At 28.9% G+C, this 12,436-nt stretch overlaps 1 protein-coding gene across 1 annotated transcript in view; it reads left to right on the forward strand.

The window, feature by feature from the left end:
• The first annotated feature begins 2,098 nt into the window (after positions 1-2,098).
• The window catches only part of LOC129616278 (inactive serine protease scarface), a 138,222-nt gene continuing 127,884 nt past the window's right edge, over positions 2,099-12,436 (forward strand). The window contains exon 1 of the mRNA XM_055531856.1: positions 2,099-2,116. The gene's annotated coding sequence lies outside the window, so the exon portion shown is untranslated. The remainder of the gene's footprint in view (positions 2,117-12,436) is intronic.

Consider the following 12,436-nt stretch of genomic DNA (forward strand, 5'->3'; position numbering starts at 1 on the left):
CAACAACATATGCCATTGGTTAGAGGCTCGAAAGGGGGTAGAATATTTGTTCCAGACTAGGTGCGAAATCTTAAGATTTTGCGAATTTTCTACTTATACAAGCTTTTTTGTTAAAAAAATATACATGCAAAATTTATGTACGTATGTAGGTACTTAAAATTTCATTTTTATTCTTCGAGCGAAAAATTCTAAAATGCTTAATTCTAATACATTCATATGTACATACATATATCTGAATAAAATTATTATTTTGTTTTTGCCTAAATCTTTTCTTTATTTGAAGAATTTAATTCTATATGTTAATCCACAGTTTTGAATATTATTTTTGGTTAGAAGCTTTAAAAAAATAGGTATAAATTCATAATTATGTATATTTATTTGTACATAAAATTATTTCATTTGTAATTGTTCGAACGAAAAACTTTAAGATGTTGAATTCTAATGCTTTCATATGTACATACATATATTTGAATAAAACAGTTATTTTGTTTATACCTAAACCTTTTCTTAATTTGAAAGATTTATTACTGCATGTTTACCCCCATGATTTAATAATTATATGTTTAAAAGTGATTTCTATATGCCAAACCACAGTTTTAACATAAATATTATTCAATTCCCATAGGAACCTTAAAAAATCGTTAGGAAGCCTTGAAAAATGTATATATACATGTTTAAATACTTTGAATTTCTGCGAATTTTTCCAAACTTAAACAATATTTTTTTGGAAATTTTTGATAAACTTTTATAATAATATTTGTCTGTTATATATTAAAAAAAAAATAAAAAAAATAAAATAAAAAAAAAATTTTAAATAATCCAAAAAGGAAAACACCAGGCTACGCAATACCTTGAATTTGCCTTTATAATTCTTTATTCTAAACATATTTCCTATAACTATTCAAAAACCATCCTATCTTCCATTATATATATGCTTCTCAGGTGTTAAAAGTACGGGTACTTCTAGACGGGCTAGAGATGGCATGGGACAAAAGACATTAGATAGGGTTTGTTGAGATCTTTCTCACAAAAGGTTCTACACCCCTGACTTGATGTTTAAATTATTGAAAAACACTTTCACACACTTTCTTAAATATTAACATACTCTTTTAAACTTGGCTTAACTATGTATACTTAAATTACCTACATAATGATTCACTTGCACATTAATAATTTAGTTTAATTTCGAAAAATAAATTAACTGTAAAATTCATTTTTCTCTCATTATAATATGTATAAATGATTTGATATTCTATACTTACATATATTCTATTCTATAAATGGTCACAGTGCAGTTAAGTTGATTTAAAATAAAACAAGTGTTGTTTGAAATAAAATAATTATAAGTGTTTTAACTTAAACTATAATTAATAAGTTAAATGTAATAATAATAATTATGAACGAAGTGATAATCTAAAAAATAAAATAATAATAATACAAAAATTATATTCAAAATTTAAAATTATGTGTTTTAATAAAATAAGAACACAAAATGGTCTTCTTGTTTAAATAACCAGGAAACCATATTGGTGACCCCCGACTAAAAAACACGTGATAAAAGACTAAAGTGAAATATTTATATGTTTTAAATATAAGAACTTTTATATATTTTAAAATAAGTTATAATAAAAATCTAACTAATAAAGCAAAGGAAATTACTAAATAATAATAATTAAAAGTTTAACGCAAATTTATATATATAATATTGCAATATAAAAAGGATAACTAAACTAAATTTAAATTATAACTCTTACAACAATAATTAAAAATTAAAAATTTTTAAAATAAAAACACATAGTGGTTAAATGGAAACATTTGTTTAAAATTTCTAAACATATACTCGATTTCGACACTCATGAATGCATTGCTCAGTTTTACATGCAGTTAATATTCATGTTGGAATTTTCAACATCATCAAAATCATACAAAATCATCCAATCATATATAATTTCAACTTGGACACTTGCATCATACATTCATAATTTCAACTTCAATCAAACAAATTCCACTATTCAATTGCGTTCAACTAATCATTTCATCAACATTTTCAAGCGGAATCAACATCATCAATACTCATCTATCACTTCATCAACCAAAAAGCGTCATCTATATTAAGGTAAGTTGTATTAATTCCTTATTTCTTACATTTCTTATTTTTAAAAAAAGAATAATTAAAATACATTTAAAAAAAAAAGTTTTTGTTTTTCAAAAATTAAGAATAAAAATTAAAACTTCAAATAATTACATAGTAAGTAAACTTAATAATTAACCAACCGAAATCATTAAATTTTTTCTTTTTAATTAAACTTAAACTTAAACTAATTCAAACATTTTTTTTACTATTTTAGATACTAAACTATAATATATAATAAATATAATAAATATTAATGATAAAATAAAAATATTTTTATCACAGCATATGTACATAAATACATAACATAAAATATATCGTATGTAATATATTAAATTATAATATGATTTTAATATAATTTTAATATCAAATTATGTATATTACATATAGTATATTTCATTTAAAATTTTGCAATAGTTAGAAGATATTAAAAATATATTATTTTCTTTACCATTTGTATGTATGTTTGTTTATTTAGAAAAATTTTTTTTTCTCAAAAATACACCTAGGTCAAAAAGACGTTTACCTAGCATCATAAAGACATACAATCATAATTTTTCAATTATAATTTTCGTTTTGTTAATTAATTATTTTTAATTAGTGATACAAATATTATTTTATTTAATTAATTAAATTTTAAAATAACATATACATTATAATTTTAACTTCTAAAAATTTAAATTTTTTTAATATTAATTTTTCTTAGATATTGAAAATATAAAAACATTATTAAATATAAATTGCATCTTTAATTTTTTTAATATTCCCATATAAGTGCATACTTACCTACGGGCATGCATAGATAGGAATTGTATTTAATGAATTTTAATTTTTTTTTAATATCGAATTCAATACGCATATGTGTACATTGGGGTATGCACATATACATTGTAAAATTTAAGTGCATTGTGACCTTTCATATTGATATAATTTTTTTACCTGAAGTGATCATACATTTATTCTTTTATTTTTTGGTGAATACAGTAAAACCACTTTTTATTGAACGCCAATTAAATTAATGAATTTTAAATTAAATTAATATTGAATTAAACAAGTGATCATACATTTATTTTTTTTTTTCATTTTTTGGTGAATACAGTAAAACGATTTTTTTATTGAACGCCAATTTTTTTATTTTTGCATCGATACTATTAATTTTTTTTTGATTTCAATTTAACTATTTTACCATTTTATACACTTACAACCTATTAAGTGTATACTGAGCCTTATTAATACAATTCGTTTATTTTTAGAAGTATTAAATATATTTATTTGATATCAAAGTTCAATTGAAAATTTTTTTCCTTTTTAACATTTTTGTAGTTTAGATTACCGTTCCGAAATTTTTTTTTTTCATTTAAACGTTTCATTTTAATTTGATACAAATTTTTCTTTGCTTTAAATCTTCTATTTCATAAAATCAATTTAAATATGTCGAATGACGAGAGAACGCCTATCAAACAGACCCATTCTACAAATCCTTTGATGCCTCCGACTTCCGACCTTTTCTGAACGAATCCTGGTGCTTTGCACGAGGAAACAAATGCCGACTCGAACTCTTCCAGTCCTGCGACCGAGATAAACACGAAGTAGACTCTAAGCGCGTTCGTTTACCTCCATTTTGGTCTGCCAACCCGGCGACCTGGTTCATTCAGGCGGAAGCGCAATTTTCGGTTTATAGAATAACCAGTAGTGATACCAAATACTGTGTAACTGTGTCTGCATTACCTCCAGATACACTAGATTCCGTGATCGATATTTTAAATAATCCACCAAGTTCGCAGCCATATGAAACACTAAAGGGGGCCCTCATAGAAAGACATTCACTCTCCGAAATTAAAAATTTGGAGTCTCTCCTGGATCGAGAGGATATTGGCGATCGTAGACCATCCGAAGTCTTTAGGTCCATGCATATGTTAGCGGGTAGCTCATTTAATTAAAATATTATAAGAAATTTCTGGCTTCGTCGTTTACCGCGCAATATTTACATCACCTTACTGGCCGTGTGTGATAAGCCTATGAATGAGCTCACTTTTTTAGCAGATAAAATATATGAGGCCTCTCAATCCGCGCTTTTAAATGCAGTTTCGAGAATGAACAACGCGAATATATGCCCTAGCTCTCCAGTTTCCGGTCAACTCACCGACTCTTCATTTAATTTAGAAGATCGTTTGTCGAGGATTGAAGAAATGTTAGCAAAACTCAATACGGGATCAACTTTTCGAAGTCGTTCTAGAAGTCGGAATTCCAGTCGAAATAGGTCCGCCTCTAAGCAATCCATGTGTTGGTGCCACCAAAAATTCGGGCGTGACGCGCTGAAATATGTAGGGCGGTGTAGATTCTCCGCCTCCTTTCATAAGGCGAACAATACTGGTTATTTAAACAAGAAGACCATTTTGTGTTCTTATTTTATTAAAACACATAATTTTAAATTTTGAATATAATTTTTGTATTATTATTATTTTATTTTTTAGATTATCACTTCGTTCATAATTATTATTATTACATTTAACTTATTAATTATAGTTTAAGTTAAAACACTTATAATTATTTTATTTTAAACAACACTTGTTTTATTTTAACTCAACTTAACTGCACTGTGACCATTTATAGAATAGAATATAAGTATAGAATATCAAATCATTTATACATATTATAATGAGAGAAAAATGAATTTTACAGCTAATTTATTTTTCGAAATTAAACTAAATTATTAATGTGCAAGTAAATCATTATGTAGGTAATTTAAGTATACATAATTAAGCCAAGTTTAAAAGAGTATGTTAATATTTAAGAAAGTGTGTGAAAGTGTTTTTCAATAATTTAAACATCAAGTCAGGGGTGTAGAACCTTTTGTGAGAAAGATCTCAACAGGTTTTGGCTCTAGGGTTCCTGAAAAAGCATTAACTCCACCCAACCACCCATTAGTTACGAAGCTTTAAAAAAAATTTACTTACATATTTATGTACTTAACTATTATAACAATATTTTTTTGGAAATTTTCTTTAAACTTTTATAATAATATTTATCTGTTATATATTTAAAAAAAAATAAAACAAAAAATTTAAAAAGAAGAAAAAAATTTTTTAAATAATCCAAAAAAAGAAAAATACAACAACATTCCAGGCAACCATCGATCTAATAAACTTCTGGTTATGAGACTACCACGCTACCCACCAGGCTACGCAATACCTTTAATTTCCCTTTATAATTCTATATTTTATTCATATTTTGTATAACTCTTCAAAAACCATCCTATTTGACATTATATATATATAGCTACTTCTCAGGTGTCAAAAAGTACGGGTACTTCTAGAAGGGCTAGAGACATGGGACAAAAGGCATTAGATAGGGTTTTGTCTCTAGAGTCCCAGAAAAAGCAAGAATTCCATCCACTCTCCCCCTTCATCCCCTCCCAAGATGCTTTGTTGACGTTTTTTATTTATTTTTGGTGGTATATTCATATTATTATAATAGTATATTCATATAATTATAATACTTTTATTTATTTTTGTACGTAAATTCATATTTGCAAGTGTGAGTTATAACAAAAAGTGATCACTCTCTTAAGAAAATTGTAATGTTTTAATAAAATCTACGTTGTTGTATAATAAGTATGTACGTAGCATTTGGTTATGTATTCTTTTCGCGATCAGTTGCAAAATGTATTAGTAAGCAAAACATAAGTGTACATTGAATTTCTTGACAATATATTTTTAGGGCAAAATTTTATAAGAAAATGTTATTGTATTGCATTAAATTTTTTACAGATAGGGTATTTTCAAAAACATATTTAGAACGGAAACTCGCTGATATTGATTTGTATGGCAGAAGCTTTTTTAATTTCATTTTAAAAAAAAATAAAATTATCAATAAAAAAAGTTCATATACATACATGCATGCATTTTAGTAGTGAATTATTTTATGCGTATACAGTAATTTATCGCTTAAAGTGCTTATTGTAAAATGTATTTTACGATTTTATGCGATATAACTCAAACCGAGGTTCTAAAATAAATTACTCAAAAGGTATTAGATCTCAAAGGAACTAATTATTTGTTTTATGTACTTTTGGATAATTATTTTTCAGAACTTTTTTTATTTTAAGTTTTATCTCATTATTTATTAGGAAAAAACATATCTATATGTATATTACGGGTGTGTTTTTGAAGAAATAAAGTAAACTCAAAATATCTCAGCTACAGAATGGAACACAATTTCAAAACTACAGGCATAATTCTTGCAAGGCTTGCAATGCAAGCACACACGACTAGTATAATATTATATACGCGTTTTCTTCGCATGTATTATAAACTTCAAATACATATGTGCATGAATTTTAGTAGCGAATTATTTTTTGCGTAAGCAGTAATTGATGGCTTAAAGTGCGTATTGTCAAAGTTATTTTACAATTTTATGCGACATAACTCACAGCGAGGTTCTAAAATAAATTATTCAAAAGATATTATATCTCAATGGAACTAACTATTTGTTTAATTTATTATGTACTTTTTCGTATTTATTTTTTTATTTTAAGTTTTATCGTACAAAAAATTAGGAAAAAAAAACATATCTACTCGTATATGTATATTAGGGGTGGGTTTTTGAAGAAAAAGTAAACTTAAAATATCTCACACAGAATGGAACACAATTTCAAAACTACAAACATAATACTTGCAATGCAAGCACATACGGCTAGTTTTATATGGTACTGAACTTTTGAGCATTTCATTATTTTCAAGCAAAAGGCTTTTTCTTCATAGAGTAAGTTAATTCAAGATACGAAGTAACTGTAGTGTCAAGTTGAAAATATTATAATGAAAAGATTATATCTAACAATTCCCAATACTAAATTTTTGTTACGAAGTACACCAAAACCTCGATTTGCGTCGGTAATTGGGACTTAAAAAAGACAACGCACGTCAAAACGACGCAGATCGAAATTATTTTTCCCATACATTTGTACCATATTTTTGTTAATTGGTTGCAGAATGGTAAATGCTTATAATAAAATAAACTAAAATTATATAAATAACAAAAACTTTATTTCAAAATGATATTGCTTGTATTGGCATAGCAGTTTTTGCAAACTCTTTTATTTGATCAGCATTTCTTTTGCAAATTGTTCTCATTGTTGTAGGAGCTAGACCAAGTTTTCTTGCGATTTGAACCGCTTTTTCCCCAGAATCAAAACGTTTTAAAACTTCTAACTTTAGTTCTAAACTAATGTTCCGTTCTCGTTTTAGACTCATTTTACTTTTTTCAAGAAAAAAAATTTAAATCAAATTTTTATTTCTCAAATTTAAAATAATAAAAAAATTTTTGAACCACACTGCAGTTATGACTAACTACACAACACTAACTTGTTTATATTAAAAATTGTTAGCTGGTGAAGTATGGTAAAGAAAAAGGTAAATTCCCTTTATATAAAATTTGGCGACTTCCTTGGTTTTTTAAGTTACCTTCTGAAATAAGAGGAAAATCCCATTTTTGGTATAAAAGTTAGCAACGCAAATCGAAAAATTCAGCGACGCAACTTCGAAGTGACTAAAATTTTAGAACGACGCAAATCGAGGTTTTGGTGTATTCCAATTTGTGGCCTTCGTTCCTGTTTTTTACCGACCATATTATGTATACAATAGGCAGGTTATGTAATGGCAACAAATTTGCATATCGACTTTTCGGTGGGAATGCACATCTCCATTGTAGGGAAGTGTTAATGAACTATTTTTAGCAACCTGCCAGTCTGTCTGGTTGTATGTGCAAGCGTGTATCTCAAGTTCGGCTGAACCGACTTTGATGAAATTTTATATGTAAGTTTATTTTCACCATGGCACGGATTGATCAATATTTGAGATATATCAGAACTCAAAAACTGGATTTTTTAGCCGGCCTGTTTCACATTCTTGACCATTTTGAAGAAAATATTAAACCGATTTACTTGAAATTTCCTACATAATCTTTTCTTGACCGTCCGCAAAACCTCCTTACTTTTAGAAGAAATCAGCATCAGCAACTGGACGTTTACTACGGCCCAAATATACATGCGTATATACAGAGAAATAGTCAACCGATTTCATTGAAATTTAATATTTCTATTTTTCGTACTAAAACAATGTACATATAAATTTTTTGGAAAGATCAGAACTTGGAAACTGATCTGAGGGCCGATTCAACATTTTTTACTATATCTACGGAACAAAATGATGGAATTTCTTGAAATTTGATATTTAATTTCTGGTTGTTACCGAACCTATGGCAAACATATCAGGGAATTCGGGTAGCACAAAACGAAACTCTACTAAGAGCCAAATTTACATTTTTCTAAGTATGTTAACTATAAGCTTACTAATGCCCTAAAAATTGGAAAGAAGTATGTAACAGGCATTTTTATAATATTCTGTAACACTTTCACTTAACTAGTCAATACGCATTGCGGTCAGTTATATGCTGACCACATTACATTTTTTTTTTAAATTTCATTGATCGTGTCAGTTTTTTATTATTTTTTTCTTTTTTCTTACGTAAAGGAGAGTTTAATATTTCAAAACATAAACATTCTTTAGAAAGCTTCCCATTTACATTTTATTGAATGAAAAAAAAAGAAAGTTAGAAAGAAACAAGTAAAAATGTTTCAGTGGAATTATACCCTGCATGTTAGCAATTTGAGTTTAAAATTTGTTTTTGAAATATCTGGAATTAGCTCTTATTGTTATATACCAAGCATTCGAACCTCACAAACCACTCTATAGAAACTGCATTGATATGTCTGACCTATAATTGGACACACAACTGCCAAGTTTCATGAATCTCTATTATTTTTTTGAATATTTTAAATTAGCTTTTGGAGTTCCATGGCAGCTACTCAAACCTGTTAGGCCATTGCGTCAGAACTTAAGGGATATGTTTGGACTGATATAAGACATGCGACTGCCAAGTTTCATGAATTTAACTCTATTATTTTCCCAAATCATTAAAATTTGCTTATGGAATTGTATAGCAGCTAGCCGAATCTGTCAAGTCATTCCAACAAAACTTTAGGAATGTATATAACCAACAATTGGACACACGACTACCAAATTTCATGAATCTGACTGTATTATTTTTTAAATATTTAAAATTAGCTTTTTTTCAAGTGGTGTCACCAAAACCTTAGCGCTATATGTGATATATAATTGGACATACGACTGCCAAATTTCATGAGTCTGACTTTATTATTTTCCAAATACTTAAAATTGGCTGTTAGAGCTAATGGATCGGAAAGATGAGAGTCGGAGATTAGCTTAGCTCGCTGCCTCCCAGATTATAACAAACTTGCTCATAGTACTAGAAATTTAGCCTAAGAACGAAATAAGGACAAACGATTAAAAACAAAGCGATTATGGAGAAAACAAAATATCCTGCGTTTTAGTTGCTGGAATATAACATCATTCAACAATAAATATCAGGAGTTACTTATAGAATTGAAACATCATAAAATAGATTTTTGTGCATTGTCAGAAATCAAAAAGAAAGGAAAAGGATCAACTAAATTAGATGTATATACCTTGATTCACAGTGGTAGAGACAAAGACAAAAAATGGTAGAGACAATCAGAAGTTGGCTTATTATGACACAACAGATTTGAACAGAGCATAGATAATATTAAAAACGTTAACGATAGGTTGCTACTGGTATCTGCCAAATTCCGCAATAGCCAAGTACATATTTTTAGTATATACGCACATAAATAAACCCTATGAAGAAACGGAACTATAAATTTTATGATAATCGCAAACTAGAAATCGATCAACCTTGTAATATCAAAGTGTTAATAATGGGTGACTTCAATGCCAGAATTGGTAATAGTGTACTAAATGGGATAAAACAAAAGTTCAATGAAGATGTTAACAATGAGAATGGAGATGTCCTAATAGGTTTTTGTGCAAACAATGAACTCCCAATCAATAACACAGTCTGATACTGTGCAAAATCCGTATGGAAATCAAATTTTTTAACTCAAAACCAATTGAGTATACTCAAAAGTCAAATAAACAATCGATATCAGATCCAAGTAAGAAAAATCTATATAAAAACAAATTAAATCAGAAGATTATGAACAATTCTATAAAAGATGGAGGCAATCGAAACGGCTTGGTATAAAATAAAAGAAAACATTAATGAGGCAATCAGCGAATCTGTAGGAACTAGAAAAATAAATATAAACAGCAGAAGGAACAAAATGCCGTGGTTCACTGAAGAAGTCAAGGTGCTTGCTGCCGAAAAAAGAAAAGCATACCTAAAGTAAAAAAGCTTGAAGACAGCTGGATTCTATATTATAGAATATATAGTTTGGTCAGAAACACGGTAAATGCAAAAATTCGTCAAATTAAAACTGACTTCTAGAACAAATTCGTTTTTGAAATATTTAAAAAGCCTCTTTGAGTTGTATGGCAGCTACCCGAACACGTTGTCCGAAGATATGGAAAACAACTTATATTTTGGCCAAAAGAAAATATGAAACTTCCTAAGAAATAGAAAAACGCTAGTTTATGAATACATCCAGAAAACATCAATAAGTGCTGAAACATGGAGCTCTTACTTTCAAAATCTTTACTCAAGCGCAGGTCATATCAACGAGATCTCACCAGTAAATCAGGGAATTGAGGAGAAAGCTGTCAAGAAAACAGTTGAGTCATTAAAAAACAGGAAATCTCCTGGTATTGATGATATAAATAACAACGCTCTATAATATGCTGGAGATAGTCTGATGATCGAAATTACAAAACTGCTCAACAAAATTTTGAGTTACAATGAGATATCTCCAGACTGGAAAACAAGCATAACAATACCAATATTTAAAAAAGGAAGCAAAGATGATCCCAAAACTAACTAAAGAGTTATAACACTTGTGAATGCAGTTCAAAAGGTTCTCACAAATATCGTTGCACAACAACTTAAGGAAAATATCGATATTTGCCATGAGTAAAATGGATTCAGAAAGAGCAGATACACGATTGACGCAATATGTATATTACGGCAGATAGTTGAGAAGTCCATTAATACAATAAACCAGCCTTCTTATGTTTCGTTGATCTCACACAAACGTTTGATCGTGTACAACTCCAAGACATTCTGCATATACTGGGTGAGCACAATGTTAAAGAAAATATAAAAAGTTTGATACGAAATCTTAATGCAAAGAACACAACAAGAATAAAAGTAAATGGTAAACTTACAAACGCCGTACCTATATCTAATGGTATTCCACAAGAAGATAGTTTGAGCCAAACACTGTTTAAGTTAATCATGAACAAAATCATAAGGGCAATCAACTCAATGCACATGGGGTACGGATTGGAAGATCATGGAGGCATTCGTGATATCAAAGGATCCAATTCGTTGTAAGTTAATGACCAACAAGAAAAAAATTGAACAAGTCATGAACTTCCGCTCTTTGGGCGCTGAAATCCCTAGTTGTAGAGATCTTGTTGGTGGAGTACAACATTAAGCTAATAAGGCAAATGTTATCTCGAGTTGTCTTCGAGACGAGATCTGGTAAAAAACAAAATTATGATTCTACAAAATAAAGTAAGAATCTATAAGACCAGTATTAGACCAATGCTCACATACGCCGCAGAAACACTTACCGATACTCTAAAACGAAACAAATGACAAGGAAGACGGAAATGAGAGTGTTGCACGGAATAACAGGCCACTCTCTCAGAGATAAAGTTTGAAGCGAGGTCATAAGAGAAAAGTGCCACATCCAAGATATAGTAAGATGGACCAGAACAACAAGACGTAATTGGCGAGATCACGTCAATAAAATGCCATGTAACGGAGTAACGAAGATCACATCCATAGAGCACCCACAAACAAGGAGACTGATCGGACGACCACCCAAAAGATGGTACGAAGCTGGGCCTCAACATCACAAATCTAGATGAACACAAGTCAAAGAAATGAAAATCAATGGAAAATAGATTTGGGAAAAATTTAAACCATAAAGGCGAAAACACCAATTTCATCAATGAACATACAATTCAAAAACATGATTCCTATACCGAATGATAGTCATTTAAAGGCAACTGAAAATTCATACACCTTACCTCATCACACAATCTTTAGGTATACCACAACAACTAAATTTCGAGTTGTCTTTGATATTTCAAAGGAAACGTCATCTTGTATTCCACTGAATAATATGTTGATAGTTGTATAGCAATTCAACCTGTTGTTTGAAGTTTGCTTATTACTTTTGGAATGTATGAAATTGTATATGTACCTGAAGATAATATGACCGGAATCAAGAAATTGTGTACA

The sequence above is a fragment of the Condylostylus longicornis genome, unplaced genomic scaffold (genome assembly GCF_029603195.1).
Source record: "Condylostylus longicornis isolate FDR11 unplaced genomic scaffold, ASM2960319v2 ptg000170l, whole genome shotgun sequence".
In the NCBI taxonomy this organism is placed as follows: domain Eukaryota; kingdom Metazoa; phylum Arthropoda; class Insecta; order Diptera; family Dolichopodidae; genus Condylostylus; species Condylostylus longicornis.